At 40.7% G+C, this 17,443-nt stretch overlaps 1 long non-coding RNA gene across 5 annotated transcripts in view; it reads left to right on the forward strand.

Annotated features, from left to right (window-relative positions):
- LOC142830023 (uncharacterized) overlaps positions 1-17,443 on the forward strand; it is a 78,827-nt gene that overhangs the window by 30,197 nt on the left and 31,187 nt on the right. For 2 of the 5 annotated variants that reach the window (XR_012905034.1, XR_012905032.1), the window contains exon 1: positions 6,763-7,070. The exons of the other annotated variants lie outside the window; for them this stretch is intronic. This is a non-coding gene — a long non-coding RNA (uncharacterized LOC142830023). Of the gene's footprint in view, positions 1-6,762; positions 7,071-17,443 lie in introns of those variants that run through there. 5 annotated transcript variants of the gene reach the window in all.

A 17,443-nucleotide genomic window follows, 5' to 3' on the forward strand; every position in this document is an offset into this window, starting at 1 on the left:
TTAAGCATTTCAGCAGTGATCTGGTCTTCCCCAGGTGCTCTGTTGTCCTTCGTCTGTTTGATAGCGTCTGCTATCTCCAGCTCACTGATGTCCCCACATTCCATGTCTACTTGGAGGTTCATACTTCTAATGTCAGCCTCTTCCTCTGGATTTGGTCTGTTGAGAGTCTCCCTGAAGTGTTCCATCCACCTGCTGAGCTGTTCTTTTGCTGTCACCAGCATTTTCCCGTTCTTGTCTCTTACTACAGTAGACTTGTTGGTAAAGTCTCCTATAAGAGTCTTGGTGATCTTGTATACTGTCCTACTAACACCTCTATCTACTGCTGACTGGGCCTCCGTGGCAATATTGTCCACGTACGTTCTCTTATCTCTTCGTACACTTCTCTTCACGGCAACGTTTAGGTCCCTGTAGACCTGTACAGCTATTATTTTATCTTCGTCACTGCCTGCAAGTGTGCGCTGTTTAACCGCCTTTCTGTTCTCAATGAGCTGCCATGTAGCATCTGAAATCCACTCCCTTCTTTGTTTCTTCTTGTATCCCAGTACAATCTTGCTGGTTTCCAGGAATACCTTCTGGATCTCCTCACAGTGGATATTAATGTCATCTGCTATCAGATCTTCGAGCAGGCTGAATCTTTTGGACAGCTCTAGAGTGAACTGGATCTTTACTATTAGATGTTTTAGTCTACTGGAGTCTAAGAGCTTGCCACCAGTCTTTCTGTCTGTTCTTTTCAGATGTTTCAGCTTGAGCTGCAGCTTGCAAAGAAGAAGATGATGATCGCTGTTGGCATCTGCTCCTCTCAGCGCTTGGACATCTCTCATGGATCTTCTCCACTTCTGGTTGATAGCAATGTGATCAATTTGGTTACAAGTCCTTCTATCTGGAGATATCCAGATCAACTTATGTATTGTCTTATGTTGAAAGACAGTGCCTCCTATCACCAGACCATTCTCCAGGCACAAATCTACAAAACGCTGTCTATTATAGTTTCTTTTGCCGACACCCTCTGGGCCGATGCAGGATTCGTAGCCTTCATTATCCGACCCGACTTTTGCATTCAGATCCCCCATTACGATCAAAACGTCGTGGCGAGGTGTCTTGTCTGTCTGCTCTTGTAGGTTGCTATAGAATAAATCCTTCTCCCCCCTGTAGCTTGTTCTGTGAGTGCATAGCATTGAATAATGGTGGTTTTGGCATAGCTGGAAAAGAATCTTGCTCTGATGATGCAAGAGTTGACTGGTTCTCATCCCAGAAGGCTCTTCTTAGCCTGAATATCCATGGTGATGCCAACTCTTTCTTGATGCTGTCCATCTGACCTTCCAGAGTAACAGTCTCCCCTGAACCAAGTGTTAGCATCCCTGAGTCAGTCCATCTCATTTCACTAATGCCCAAAATATTGATCTTGTACCTGGACATTTCTCTCACCACCTGTGCTGTTTTTCCAGTCTCATACATGGTTCTTGCGTTCCATGCTGCCACTCTCACTTGTTGCTTGGGTCTCGCTAGGGACTGTATCGGAGCAGAAACTTCCTTTTGGCTTTCATCTCTGCTCGTCATGCTAGGCATTGCTGCCTCGATCCTCAGCTGATCACCCCTTTGATGGCTTTTTAAATTTTTCATTGACATTTCTGTAGCAAGAGTTTTTTACGTAGTGGGTTGCTAGCCCAACGTACAACCCTCCTCCTTTCACATCCTGGACTTGGGACCAGGCAACGGCGGAGTTACTGGACAGATACATGCACACAAATAGAATATGCACATTTAGTGAACTATAAGCTTTTTAATGACAGGTTACATGTCACATTTTGCATAAAGCATATTTGAATTAAGCATATTCATATTCAAAAACACATTTCCATAAAGAATATAGAGGTGAAATATTAGATATATCCTAAGCTGAAGAGGTTGAATGCTGCTCCCATTGAAGTGGATGGAAGTTTTGCTGTTAGCAACTGAACCAAAGCCTAATGGCCTAATCATGAGCCTGTTGAAATCAGTGGCAAATTGACCATTGACCACAGTAGGAGCGGGTTTAAGCTGATAACTTTGTTGATTTAGTTTACCCACACATTAAATATGTTAAGGCTTTTTACTGACTTTTCTGGGCTTTGACTCAAGCATTACAACAAGTCATTGGCAGATCTGGGAACAGAACTCAAGAATCTGTCTCTAGTCCTTTAAAGTAATCACTACAGTGTCTTACCCTACATCACAAGAGGTAACACAAGTGGGAACAGTGAAAGTAAGTTGCTTTTTGGTGAGACTAAAATAGAAAATAACAAATTCATTTTGAAAAGCTGTCTATTAATATGAATGGTTGGTATGCATCTTAAATCTGTTTTTATTGTGATAAAACAATGAGATTAGTTGTGAAGTAACTACTCATCATGAAAAGGTTGTCTGATTTTCATTCTCTTAACTTGATAAGCACTCATAATCCTGAGATAAAAGGCACTTTTGCTCTTTATCCAATACATCTACACGTAGAATGATACATTTAAATATTATTTATATTAAAATAAAAACAAGTAAAAACTGAAAGTTACAAAATGAGACCATTTCAAATTTTAACAGTGACCTTTATATTTTTTAAATCCATAAAACTCTTTAGTAAGTTTGTCAGAGGAACAAAGTTTATACTTATTGTTTAAAAACTATAATACAAAAACAGGAGAGCACTTGATGCATTTACTAGGCAGCAGAAGCAAATTTAATACAAACAAGAGGATCTACACTAGCTGAGAGTCTGATGTACAAGACACTAGCAAAGGGTCTGTTCCAAATTATTTAACTTCGAAAAATACAACACTTCTTGAGGGACCAGACATTTTGCAGTTTACCTTTCAAGGCCAGAGACCCTAAAACAGTTCACTGTCAGAAGCAGGTAGAGGAAAATGGGTGAATCATGGCATAGTTATCCTGTTCCCTGCACCCTTCTGAAGCAGCTGGTATGGACCATTGTGTGAGACATGATAAAGAAGAAGCTGGATCATAGTTTGACATAGTTTGACCAGTTTTATGTTCTTATGTAATTAGAATTATATTTTAAACCCCATTTTAGAAAATTATCTCCTCCTTAATTGTATGAGAATTCAGGGCTGCAAACTTCCCAGTTTCTCTGCCAAAGTGGCATGACAAGGACTATTACATTTTAAAAATTAAAATTTTAATTAAAAAAACCTGTCATGTCAGGGTAAGATTCACTTTTTTCTAACACTAAACAAGGAGCTTCCTATCCCTACAAGTATCACACTCCAAATGTGGCTGCCCAAAGTCATCCATAGAAACTGCACTTTCTGCTGCAGACATAAAAGCACAGTGCGCATATCCCCCCACAAGAACTGCTCCATTAACTGCCTGTTATCATTGCTTTGATTTTATGGTATTTGTGACTTCACTCTGGTGAGACAGACTCTAACCAGGAAATCTGCAGTTCCTATTTTCAGATATTCTTAAAAAAAGAAACCGCCTTTTTCCTCTTTTGGAATTCTATAAACAAGGTGACAGACGCTCAGCTAATGTAAATTGACAAGCTCCATAGCCTGCAATGGATGTGTGCTGATCTACACTAACTTCTGTTCCAAAGTATTTACCTTTGAAAAAATACAGAGCTTTTTGAGGGACCAAAAATTTTGCAGTTGACCTTTCAAATTATGTATACACAAGGCTGAAGTAAAATGCCTGTGATTGTCCTTAATCCCTTACTGGTCTCATTTTTAAACACATGCTTTAAAAATATTAAATACATTGATGGGTTTGACATCATTTTCACATTGTTTTTCTCTGCTACCACTGAGTTTCCTTTTACTGATATTCTTTCCCTTAAGTTTGAAGTTAGTTTTGTCTTGGAAAACATAGTAAGGCTAATATTATTCCTGTTTTGTATAAAAATTTGATAAAGTTACTTTCCATATATGTGTCCAGATAAGGGAGAGTTGGTATGGAAAAAAATTAGTTAAATCACAGAAATGTCTTGCAGGTTCAATCATAAATTTAACATTTCAGTATAGTTCAGTTTAATTTACTGGATATTTCCTTAAGTCAGTCAAAATACTACCTGGTAGATGAGTTCTTCATTCATTTTTTTAAAAAGAAACAACTAGAGAAGAGCAACACTGTTCTCAGAGTTGACTGAACTCCCATCAGGAATGAAGGGTGTCTATTCCAGTTAGCTATCATAACTTTTTCTATACAGTTTGCTGGGAGAGTTGATCCACTCTGAGTGGAATACATTTTTCCATTAATGCACAAACTGTTGAATTTGGTAACAGCCTTTTCATTGACTTTAGTGTGCAGGAATGATGTGAAATATGAAAGCCTTGTAGGTTGAGCTCTATTGTAGGAAATAGTGCTTTTCATTTTTACTGAGTTCAGTTGCGTTTTATTTTTACTGAGTTCATCTGTCACATGAGTGAATTATTCTCTTTACCTGGGGAAGTGGGCTGAGATTCATCTCTCTTAAGAAGATCCAGCCACCTTATCACTGGGGCTTGAAGTAGTTAAAGGTCACAAGTTGTTATGGAGAATCAGATGTCAATGACAACTGAGATCAAATCTTTTATACATTTTATTACTCATTTTGGGTATTACTAGTTATCAGGTTATCTATACACATATCACACTGATTTGTATGGGTCTTGTAAACAGTATAGCATAAAGCTACAACTGACATTTCTTTGACTCCGTTGTATTTCAAGTGATCTCTGTTTTGATGGGCTTCTTTAAGGCTTCTTATAAGAGCCTTTAATCAAAATAGGTTAAGTTTCATTGGCTGGGACAAATTGGGAAGGTTTACAGTCACTGGACTGGCACCTACAATTTACTCTGATTTAAGGCTAAGGCATGCCATGAAACTTCGCTCTGTGGAGGTGAATTTTGGAATGTCTGTTAACATTTTAAGACTGTGTCATAAGAAAGAGCCATGAATGAACATGATGTTGAGGAATCTAGGAGGGAAGTCTGACAAAGTAGTTTATTAAGAAGGAGTCAAGGCTGTTCCCCATTTTGGCACTTCGAGTGCAGAAGGTGGAGGCCTGCAAGAGACCTTAACAATACTTTGCCTCTACAGGCTTCTGTTTAAAAAAACTCTGCAAGGTCACAGATTCCCTGACCTTGGGAGATATACTGCCACCACCTAAGTGGGGGAAAAAAACACTTTCTTCTTGAACCCAAGAATATTCACTTGGGAACTTCTTCCAGAGGGGTACATCAAGCTCTTTTGCCAGGAGAGAGAGCATTAAAAAAAACCCCAAAATAACAACAAAAAGAAAAAAAATTGTAATCTCCGATAGCTGACCTCTTAGTCTTAGGCATACATACACAGACCTCCTAGTACCTTCCAGGACACAGGAATCAAATCATAGCTTTAAAAAGGGTGATTTTATTAACAACACAAAAAAATGTACTTGGCAAAGCATACTTCGTTGTTGGGTATTATAGAGCAATTGACAAAAAACAGCTTAAAGCACAGAGAATTGCTTCTCTGGGATTCAGCTTTAGTTACAGTGTAGGAGGGAGGGACACATGAACTCAGCAAAGGACTTCCTCAGAAGAGGAATTTAACCAAACTACAAAACAAAGAAGATAACCTGATCGGGTCTAAATAAACATTCCCTGTCTGCTTACATCTGTTGCTTCGAGCATTTGTTCTCCTAGATACGATTATTACTGCATATTTCATATCTGCCTGCCAGGCTTAATCCATCTCTTTCACAGTCCCTCTTAATACTCTCACACAAAGGAGACTGAAGCTGGCAACCTGTTTTTCAATTCAAATCTTAACACTTTCTTCCCATTGACTCTCCTGGCTTCCTGCCACCACTTCCTGGATTTTTTTCAGGGATTTTTCTGAGTTTAACCCTTCACAAGGCTATAAACATGACCCATAAATATTTTTGGCTCAGAAGCGAATAGCTTTCAGTAAAATTTCCCAAGTAACTTTTTTTAACAGGTCCCCTGAAGAGGAAAAATAATGCTCACTTTAGTTACAGTATCTGACTGCAATGGCAAGAAACCCCCCAGCACTATTAGGCTATTTCTGCCAGGTATTGTATTATTACAAAATGGCAGAACACATTCACCTAAAATCTAGATCTAGTTTTCAACTTAAATATTTTTTCCAGCAAAAGAAAAAAATTATAACTAGTAAAATAAACTCAAATAATGAATTTAAGAATTATGATCAGATTAGTACATGCCTGACATCAGTGAGATGTTTTTCTTATTTTTCTTCTTGTTTATTACTCCAAAGTGATGTATATTTACTCCTTATGTAGCAAATGTAAGCAGGTTAATAATGTCATAGAATATAAACTATATATTGAAACAGTAATAGTCAATCCTAGATATATCATAGAACATTTTAACAAATTCTGCTTTTAAGTAAAGCTTATCTGAACAAAAATCCCCTTTCAGTTAAGGAAATAAGTGTTGTTTTACTGATGTTGGCTATGATGTAACCACTATGAATTAATTGCGTATTTGTGGCCAATATGCAAATAAAATGAAAGTAATTTCAATTTTATACTGATTGATTGACTCTGATGTCAGGACTGTGTACTCAATGTAGTATCTGATCTTACTTCTGAATAGAGTTGTTCTCAGTTGTAAGTAAGTCTGTTTATATGAAACCCACATAGCAGCCTTACAACTCATAAAATACTAGGCAGGAAATCCCCAACTTATGAACCAATTATGTTCCAAAAGTTCATTTGTAAGTCAGTTGTTTAGAGCTTGGAATGCAGTTTCTCATAGAAACATTGACATAAATGGTAGCTAGGTTCCCAGGCTAGCCCACAAAAGCTTATTTAACCCATAATATGTAGCTGAAATGCTGCATATTTGCAATAAAAAAGTAGATTTTTTTTGTATTTAACCTTGAATGCTGGTGCTTGAGGAAAAGCAAGTTTAATTAGAGGAGGATGAGGTGATAGGTGGACATTCTGAAGGGAACTTCTGGGCATCCCCTACCCTTCTCCCCTCACTATCCTGTGCTCCTCCAGATTCCTATGGCCAGGACTTGTACTACTTGCTGCCACCTATGCCTCTTGGCTGCTCCCCTGAGACTGAAGGTGAGTTTTTGTTTGTATGTGAGGATGTTTGTAAGTCGGATGTTTGTAACTCGGGGACTGCCTGCACTCATTTCCCATGCTCTAATGCTGTTTGATATGTAATGTTTTGGACTATTATTTTAAAATACACTAGTGTATTTGTACAGGAAACTTTGGGGACAGAAACATGCAGAAACAAATCAGAAAATGTCCTGGCCCCTGCAGAACCAATCCTGAATTACTCTGATGCTGCAACCCCTGCATTTTACTGGAGGTTCCAGTGCATTGTACTTTTGAATTAGACAGTCTCTGAACAGTTCATTTCTGGCACATTCTAGCGTGAAATTCAGACCAGTAAGAGGTTGGGTCACTTTCTGCCTTGTAAGCCTGGGTGCCTCAAAATGCTTTGCTGCCGCAACTCTCTTGATTGGATGCTTCCAGATGGCATGTAAGCATGCACTGAGTGTCAGCATGATAAGCCCTGGTTCAGTGCTCTGACCCAGCAACATACAAGATCCCTACTCTTGTTATACCTTTTGCTCCTTGGTTCCACTTTTCCACAACGCCGTATCTAACAAAAGGAGATAGGATCTTAAGGAAGTTCAGATATAAAGGTCAGAGTAAGAAAGGCTTAGAATATAAGTGAAAAATGTAGAGGTTTCAGAGAGGTAACCATGTCAGTCTGTTTCTGCAAAAACAACAAGGAGTCCAGTGGCACTTAAAACACTAACAAATGTATTAGCGAGTTAGGGATTAAATGTGCTCTACTACCCTAAAAATGTGTTTGTCTTTTAAGTACCACTGGACTCCTTGTTGTTTTTAAAGAGGGTGAGCCTAATAGATTACAGCCTCTATTCAAGGTCATTTCCTCACCAGTCTGACTTCCAGCCAAATGACTGACCAGCACCTCTGATTAGAATCTCCCACAGTGTTTAAATTGCTCCGTTTCTTGTGTTCTTAGGTGAAAGATAAGTTGGGGTTATATGCTGTTTTCTTGATAGTTCAGTGAATGTTGGAAATGAATTTCTCTGACGGGTATCCCCTAAAGTAAAATTAATTGAAGCTGTGAGGAAGGCAACATAGAGTCTTTTGCTGAAATTAATTTCATGCTGTTTCTTCCCTCCCAGTGCAAATTGATCTATTTCCTTCAATCTCCTTCTCCTTTTGGTTAATGGTCTCCTTTACTTTTTATATAATTTGCATTTGCCTTGTTTCTTAATACCTTCCAGGTGGCCAAACCACATTCCTTTGTTTAGGGTGGAGTAGATTTAATCCTGCTTGGCAGACACACTTTACAAACATATTGGAAACTGTATTATCTGTTTTGAATTTGCACTACAGTCACACACCAGACAATAATATTAACGATCCATATATTACTAGCTTTCTATTGATGTCTTACATGACACTTTTTCAATACAGATTATGAAAGTGTTGGGGGACACTGAGCTGGTCAGTCTAGCTGAAGCTTATTGTTCCAGATATCAAGGAGTCTTTTGCCCCCTTTGGATTTGTCCACACATGCTATAGAAAACCAGGATGGTTTCAAAAAGGGCTTGATTCTATTCTTAAATCTATTCAACTCATAGCTAATAGCTCTTTTTACTTCCATGTTAAATAATCAGGTCTTATAAGGCTCACTAGGGGCTTTTGGAAAAATCAAAAGGGCAGTGGTCTATTTTAGAGGGAATTCCAATAGTATCTTAAGGATTTGCTTGAAGAAGAGATACCACCTCGAATTTATGAAAAAAGAATTGTAAATTGATGATGAGCTACATATTAATGATGGAAAAAGACGTCAGATTTCATAAAGTATAGTAAGTATTCTAAAATTATAAGAACTAGGCAAACTGCAGATGCTGTATTCCTCTACAGAGGTTTTTGCTTCCAGCCATGATATTTCCAAGGGTATGTCTACACTACATGGCTCCGTCGACGGAGCCATGTAGATTTGTTTACTGGGCAAAGGGAAATGAAGCAGCCATTTATATAATTGCCGCTTCATTGAAATTTAAATGGCTGCCGTGCTGAGCCAACAAACAGCCGATCAGCTGTTTGTTGGCTCAGCGCGCTAGTCTGGACGCTCCGCGGTCGACATCAAAGCCCTTTGTCGACCTCGCCGGTAAACCTCATCTCGCGAGGAATAATAGGGCGGTCGACAAAGGGCTTTGATGTCGACTGCGAAGCGTCCAGACTAGTGTGCTGAGCCGACAAACAGCTGATCAGCTGTTTGTCGGCTCAGCGCGGCAGCCATTTAAATTTAAATGAAGCCGTGAATATTTAAATCGCCGCTTCATTTCCCTATGCCTACAACCCTAATCTACATGGCTCTGTTGATGGAGCCATCTAGTCTAGACACAGCCCTAGTGAGCAGATTGAACATCTCCAGCATGAACTGCTTGATCTTGTCCAGTTATTTAGAATCTTCATCAGTTACATTTCCAAGATCCAGGCTACTAAGTACAGCTGTTAATCCAGATACAAATTTAATCTTCCTATTGAGAAGGATGATGATGCTAAAAAAATAGGAATAGCAATTTTATCAGGAAAAATCGGAATATCGCATCTAACCAGACTAAATTAGGCCTATCAAGATTATGTTCATTTAGTTTTCTTCCACTTTTTGAAGGAGTCATGGCAGCAGAGAAAAGAGGGGAAAATGAACATTCCAAGAATGGTTCCACTGATATCAATAAGCCTACTCAGTGAATAAAGTACTATTCACCATAAGAAAATCAGAATATGGTCTTCAGCGATTCAAGGTTCCTTCATCTTGCTTCATAAATTCTCTGATCCAGCAGAGCACTTAATGAGTCCACCATTCTCTTCTGAAAAGATTTTAGGGGATGGCAAGATCAGAGATAGTGAATCATGATAAGAACGAGTAATTCTTTCAGACTATTCCCTTGCAGAACTTGAACACATTCTTGAAACCTAGTGGAAACAAGGCTTCAACCTATGTCAGATGCATGGATTAGTTTCAGCCCACAAAAGCTTATGCCCAAATAAATTTGTTAGTCTTTAAGGTGCCATAGTACTCCTCGTTTTTCCTGAAACAGACTAACACGGCTACCCCTCTGAAACTTGTCAACACTTTAAACTCAAGTTCTGCATTTCTTCATTTTGGAGCATATACTTTTTTAACCTTAAAATTGAATTAAAACAGGTTGAAATACCATTGAGGTAGTTGGAGGGATTTATATTCAGGCTGTGACTGTAGGAAAGTCACTTTTTTACTCGTGACATTTGACCTCTGTGTGTATTCCTTACTTTACTTTAATGGCAGAACAACATTCTACTATTTTTTCTTTTATAATTCAGTTCAGACTTCAAGTATCTTTGGTGCACCGGTTGTCAACCACCACTTTCCATCTTTTTCAATTGCAACAGAATGGTAAAACTTCTCCTTCCCCTTTGGATACCAATCTATTTGGGTGATGTTTCTAACAGAACTGGAACCAGGATCAGCCAAAGAGTTTGTGGGGCCCAAGGCAGCATGTTGACCGCAAGGCCAGGCTAGTAGATGCCGCGGTGCAGGTGGAGCCTTGGGGAGTGGGGCCAGCGAAGGAAGCAGCAGCTGACAGTGAGAGCCAGGAGCAACAGGTGGAGCACGGACCACTTCATGGTAGGGGAGCGGAGAGGAGGGAGCACAGGGAGAATGGGGTCCAGCAGGGCTTTATCCCCTTTGAGCATCATACGAGCTGCTGGTGCTAATCACCACTCGTGGGCCTAAGCCCCAACATAGTGCTGCCAATTTCAGTGCAGAGCCTTGGAGACACAGGGCCTTGCTTGCCCTGCCCTAAGGCCAGGCCTGGTTGGGGCTCTCTTCCTCTTACCAGTTTGCCTGTGATCTTGTTTTATAGCATGCAAAGCAACTCAATTTCAGCACTCAGTCAATCAGCAATGTATCCACAGAGGGTATGTCGACACTACAGCACTAATTCGAACTAACTTAGTTTAGTTTGAATTAACTAATTCAAACTAATTCGAATTAGCGCATCTAGACTTAAAAACTAGTTCAAACTAGCATGTCCACATTGAGTGGACCCTGAACCAAAGTTAAGGCATGCCAGAAGTAGTGCCAGCAGGGCATCAGGTTACAGCTTAGAATGTGGAGCTGCTGTCTCAGGCTAGCCGAGGGCTGTGCTTAAAGGGCCGGGACCCCTACCCCGGACAGACAGTTCTCAGGGTTCCTCACTTGCTTGTCTACCTTGATGAGGGACAGCAAAGCAGTCCTGTCTTGGAGTGCCCTGAGTGCCCACACTCGGCACAGCACAGCACTCGGCTATCAGCCCGGCTGCACTTGCCTCAGGCTTTCATCTGGGGGAGTCAATCGGGGGGCTGCAGGAGAGCTTCCACCCCGAGGAGCCTGCAGAGCCCCCACAGTCCTTCCCATCGGGGGCTCATACCCCATTCCTCCCTCACCTCCTTCCACTTACCCCTCCCCAGCCCCCCTTCCTGATGTAAAAAATAAAGGACACGTGTGTTCAAAAATAGACACTCTCTTTATTTAACAAAACTGGGGGGGGGGGGATTAACCTCTGGGGGGACTGGGAAAAGGAGGTGGGAGAGAGGGTGGGAGAGGGGAGGGGGAAACCTGGGAGGAGGGAGCTGGAAGGGGGAAGTCAGAGGAAGAAGGAGGGGAAATATAAAACTGTATGGTACGCCCACATCTTCAGTACTGTGTACAGATGTGATCTCATCACCCCAGAAAAGATATTTTGGCCTTGGAAAGGGTTCCGAAAAGGGCAACTAAAATGATCAGGGGTTTGGAACAGGTCCCATATGAGGAGAAGCTAAAGTGACTGGGACTTTTCAGTTTGGAAAAGAGGAGAATGAGGGGAGATATGATAGAGATATATAAAATCATGAGTGGGGTGGAGAGGGTGCATAAAGAAAAGTTCTTCATTAGTTCCCATAATAGAAGAACTAGAGGACACCAAATGAAATGAATGGGTAGCAGGCTTCAAACTAATAACAGAAAGTTCTTCACAAAGCAAATAGTCAACCTGTGTAACTCCTTGCTACAGGAGGCTATGAAGGCTAGAACTATAACAGAGTTTAAAGAAAAGTTAGATAGTCATGGAGGTTGGTCCATAGAGTGCTATTAGCCAGGGGGTAGGAACAGTGTCCCTAGCCGCTGTTTGTGGAAGGTTGGAGATGGATGGCATGAGACAAATGGCTTGGTCATTGTCTTCGGTCCATCCCCTCCGGGGTAGCTGTTGTTGGCCGCTGTTGGCAGACAGGCTACTGGGATTGATGGACCTTGGGTCTGACCCAGTACGGCCATTCTTATGTTCTTATGTTCTAAGCTCAGGGCTCAGGGTCAGGGGTCTCACTGGACTATCTTGATTTTCACGCAAACTTGCTCCTGGGTTTGCATGTGGCCTTTGGTGGCCAGGCTGGCAGCTATCCTGCCCTAGACAGCCACTTTCCTGTGCCTAGTGCGGAGGTCGTGGACATTGGAGGCCTCCCCCCAAACCTGGATGACGTCCCCGATCTCTGCACTAGACCAGGCGGGTGCCCACTTCTTGCAGCCCCGGGCAGGCTCCTGGGAGCCGCCATCCTGGTTCCGGGAAGAGGCGGAGGGCTGCGTGGCAGCGGGTGGCTGGCTCGTGCCATGCCAGGTGCAGGGTCTGCTGGCTGGGTGCTGGCACGCTTGCACCTGGCACGGGCACAGTAGCCAGACCATGCCCCTTTAAGGGCTCTGGGGACGGGGGCAGAAGAATTTCTCTGGTTGTGCCCAGAGTGGCCACCAGGGCAAGCTGGGAAGGGCTAGCCTCCCACTAGTTTGAATTAAGTGGCTACACAGCCCTTAATTCGAACTACTTAATTCGAACTAGGCATTCGTCCTCATAGAATGAGGTTTACATAGTTCGAATTAAGCATTCCGCTAGTTCGAATTAAGTTCAAACTAGCGGTTTGCATGTGTAGTGCCTATTAAAGTTAATTCAAACTAACGGCTTTTAGTTCGAATTAACTTTGTAGTGTAGATATACCCAGAGAGATATTATTCTCTTATCCTCAGAGCTCAAGTAATTGTGCTCTTTAAAATTAACCCTCCTTATCACCTCATCCATCTTAATTTGAGTTATTCAGCTAATTTTAACAGTCCTTTGTAACATCAATATTTAGAGTGCTCAGGTCATATTTTTAAAGAGTCCAAGTTCTCTTTCTTTAAGTGTCCAGAATCTCCATATAGGAAGGTTGATTATATATTGCATTAAAGAGGCACTATAATGGCATAAATAGGAGCTGGGTTCTAAAAACACATTCATGAAAATATGAAGTATGTATAGATTTGTTTCCCTTTCCTACTATCTTTCATATTCATGCCTTGGTTTAGATCATAAATACTTCAGGACAAGAACTGAAGTGCTCATACATTGCCTAGCATAGAAGGATATTTATCCACAGTTTCATAAATAATTAATATTTGTCTTAAGCAGCCTCAATAGACACTTGAAGTCTGTTGAAGTACCCCAGCCAAATTCTGCTATTTAAAGTTGTGCATCCCAACAGCAAATAGTGGAATTATTCTGTTTTAAATTTAGCTGTCCAAAACATTTCTGATGGTTTCGAAAACTGATAAAAATGCACTGAAGTAGATGGACATATTTTTGTTGAAATCATATAGCTTTGAAACAGTTTGGTAATGTGTGAAGCAGAAAGAATAACTCTTGATTTCCAAATCTAAGGGTAAGTTTGCAAGACTGTCAGAAAAACATCTTGTTACTTCTAAATTGAATACATATGAGAGAACAACTGGAATAAACCATTTTTAAAGAGTGACATTCCAGGGAAGAAACTTATTTCTGAGACAAAAATTCTTATTTACCCATGAGGCCAAAAGAAATCTGATGAGGTTCAAGAAGTATAGTGCAGAGTTCTGCACTTGGAACAGAAGAATCCGAAGCATTGTTACAGACTTGGAACTGATTAGCTAAGTAGCAGTTCTGCAGAAAAGGACTTGGAGATTGCAGTGGATGAGAAGCTAGATGTGAGTCAACAGTGTGCCCTTGTAGCCAAGATAGTTAATGGCATGTTAGGTTTCATTAGGAGGAGCATTTCCAGCAGTTCTAGAGAAGTTATTATTCCCCTCAACTGGGCACTGGTGAGGCCACGTCTGGAGTATTGCATCCAATTCTGGGCCCCCACTATAGAAAGGATGTGGATGAATTGGAGAGGGTCCAACGGAGGGCAACCAAAGTTATTAGAGGGTTGGAGCACATGACCTACGAGGAGAGGCTGAGGGATTTGGGCTTATTTAGTCTGCAGAAGCGAAGCGTGAGGGGGGATTTAATAGCAGCCTTCAAATTCCTGAAGAGAGGTTCCAAAGAGACTGGAGAGAGGCTGTTCTCAGTAGAGACAGACGGCAGAACAAGGGGCAATGGTCTCAAGTTACAGTGGGAGAGGTCTAGATTGGATATTAGGAAAAACTGTTTCACTAGGAGGGTGGTGAAGCACTGGACTCGGTTACCTAGGGAGGTGGTGGAATCTCCATCCGTAGGGTTTTTTAAGTCCCAGCTTGACAATGCCTTGGCTGGGATGATTTAGTTGGGGTTGGCCCTCTTTTGGGCAGGGGGCTGGACCCGATGACCTCCCAAGGTCTCTTCCAGCCCTAGGATTCTATGATTCTATGTCTGAATCTTTTCAGTGTTATCTTAGCATTAACTATTCAGGGAGGATTTTAGTAGCTACTCCCCCAGTTCTCTTTTGGTGGGCTCTGTGAGACTGTTGATGTCATCAGTGTAAGGAATTACTTCAGTTCCTTCCTCCTAAGATGGGGGAAGTAGAGGAATGATAAATATAGTGCATATCCCTCCAGCTAATCAGGGGAGAAGGAAGTTACACCTATTAGCAGAGTAAAGGGAAACATATTTTTCTTCAGCTTTACCACCCTGTAAATTACTTTAGTGTTCAAACCACTTATAATTATCTGGAACTTTATACCAATCCTAAAAGAGATTATGTTTGTTAGTATATTTCTCATTTGTTTGTCTAGAGCCATGTACTATAATGCAACCCAATAAGAGATCTTGCAGAGAAATACTAATATAAATGCCCAAAGAAGGTAATATATTGTGCTGCTACAAGTAAGCCATAATACAAAATGTTTCTTTTAAAATTTTTAAATACCCCAGCCAAGAGTTTAGTGAGGACAATTCAGCAACATTCTGTTTTAATCATTTGTTTATAGTAAATTGAATAGTTTTTCCTCTTTTCTTTATATATTCATATATGAATGCCAAAAAAATATGAACACATCAGATGTCTATAACTTTTATAGATTCTACAGGGGCTGTGTCCAGACTCAGGGGTTTTTTCGAGAAAAGTAGCCTTTTTTTGAAAAAACTTCCCCTGCGTCCAGACTCAAGCCGCGTTCTTTCAAAATTAATTCGAAAACGCGGCTTTTCTTTCGATGGCGGTAAACCTCAATTTACGAGGAAGAACGCCTTCTTTCGAAAGTTCCTCTTTCGAAAGAAGGCGTTCTTCAATGTAAATAGGGCTTCTTCGAAAGAGAGCATCCAGACTCACTGGATGCTTTCTTTCGAAAAAGCAAGCCGCTTTTTCGAAATTTCTCCGTGCAGTCTAGACGCTCTCTTTCGAAAGAGGCTCTTTTGAAAGAAGCCTGCAGTCTAGCCATAGCCTTAGTGGCATACACAGGATTTCATACATGTTTATTTGAGATGATATAGAGATATATATATATATATATATATCTATTAAACACAAAATGTATGCAGAAGTATTAAGAGTGAAAAATCAAACACTTAAAAATTAGAAAAAGGTCTGAAATAAAGTTGCCTGCATTTTGACTTCACTTTTTGAGCACTCAAACTCTGTAAATCTGACCCTGGATTATCATGTTAGGCTCTCAGGCTATGTCTAGACTACAGAGTTTTATCGGAAAAATGGCTGTTTTTCTGACAACTTGAGTTGTGTCCACAATGCAAGCATATTCTTTCGACAGTAAATTGAAAGAACAGAGGGCTTTTTGCACAATTGGTAAACCTCATTCTACGAGGAGGAAGCCTTTTTGCAAAAGAGCTCTTTTGCAAAAAGGCATGTGTGGATGGGGAAGAGGGAGTTTTTTCAGAGGAAGAGGGGAAAAGGAAAAAGCATGGATGCCCTGGTGGCCATTCTGTCCATAGCAATCACTGTACACATGCGAGATAGTGTCCAGGCAGTCTGGACACTAGCTTTCAAAAAAGCTCATTGCTTTTTTAAAATGAGTTTTTGCAGTGTGGACATGCTCTTGCACAAGACTATCTTGCTGTGATTAATTTTTAGGATTATGAGATTTGGTGAGAATATTTTAAGTCTATGATATAAAAACATTGCACAAGTGTTGCTTACTTTAATGCCTATTTTGTATTTCATCATGTAAATAACAGGAAATGTGATCTGGCAGTTATGCAAACAATAACAGATGGTCATGAAGACTAAGTTTTTAAAATTTTATTCTGTAAAGCACTGTGCTGTTTGTAAGTAGCAGCATATGTAGCCTGATCCAGAGACTCTCATTTATCATTTTGAGGGTTGATGGGTTGTAGTCCCAGAATTGAACCCAGTTAAATTATTATTGCAATTATTGTGTGGCTGGGAACTGCAATATGACAGGTGAAACACTCACACTATAGGAATTTTTTTATATTTACAAATAATTGATTTACATTTTTAGTAAAGTTACATACATTAACTCAGCAAGGTAGATAGAGATAATACAGAAAGTACATTTGGACATACCATCCTTTGATCCCTTTCAGAAGAAATGAAATGTTAGCCATTCTCTTCCTTGTCACTGTAAACTTCCCCATCTCTACCAATGACTCTCATTCTGGACCTCCCCTCCCTCTCCCAAGGTCTATGTCCCTCCCTTTGCTGCTCTGGGATGCCACTTTTATAATATACTATTATTACCTGTCTCATTGTGACGGTAGACATATATGTGGCTTCTTCCCTCCCTGCTGTTCCTGGGGGCAGAGAGGCTTGGGCCAGCTCAGGCCTCACGGCTGCCTCCTTTCCCACTACTCCAGGGCCAGGAATAGGGTAGCCAGATGGCTGCAACAGAAATACCTGGACACACTTGACTTTACCTCACAATATACATTACATCTTATTTAGAAAATACCGGACATTTATATTTTCTCAATTTGTTTCCTGAACAGAAAGCTAAAATACTGGACTGTCTGCTTCAAAACCAGACACCTGGGCTACGTCTAGACTGGCCCCAAATTCCGGAAAAGGGATGCAAAGCAGGTAAGTCAGCATAGGGAAATCCGCAGGAGTTTTAAATATCCCCCGCGGATTTAAATAAACATGTCCGCCGCTTTTTTCCCGGCTTGGGGAAAAGCCGGGAAAAAAGCATCTAGACTGGCGCGATCCTCCGG

Source organism: Pelodiscus sinensis, chromosome 1, assembly GCF_049634645.1.
Source record: "Pelodiscus sinensis isolate JC-2024 chromosome 1, ASM4963464v1, whole genome shotgun sequence".
Classification (NCBI taxonomy): Eukaryota; Metazoa; Chordata; order Testudines; family Trionychidae; genus Pelodiscus; species Pelodiscus sinensis.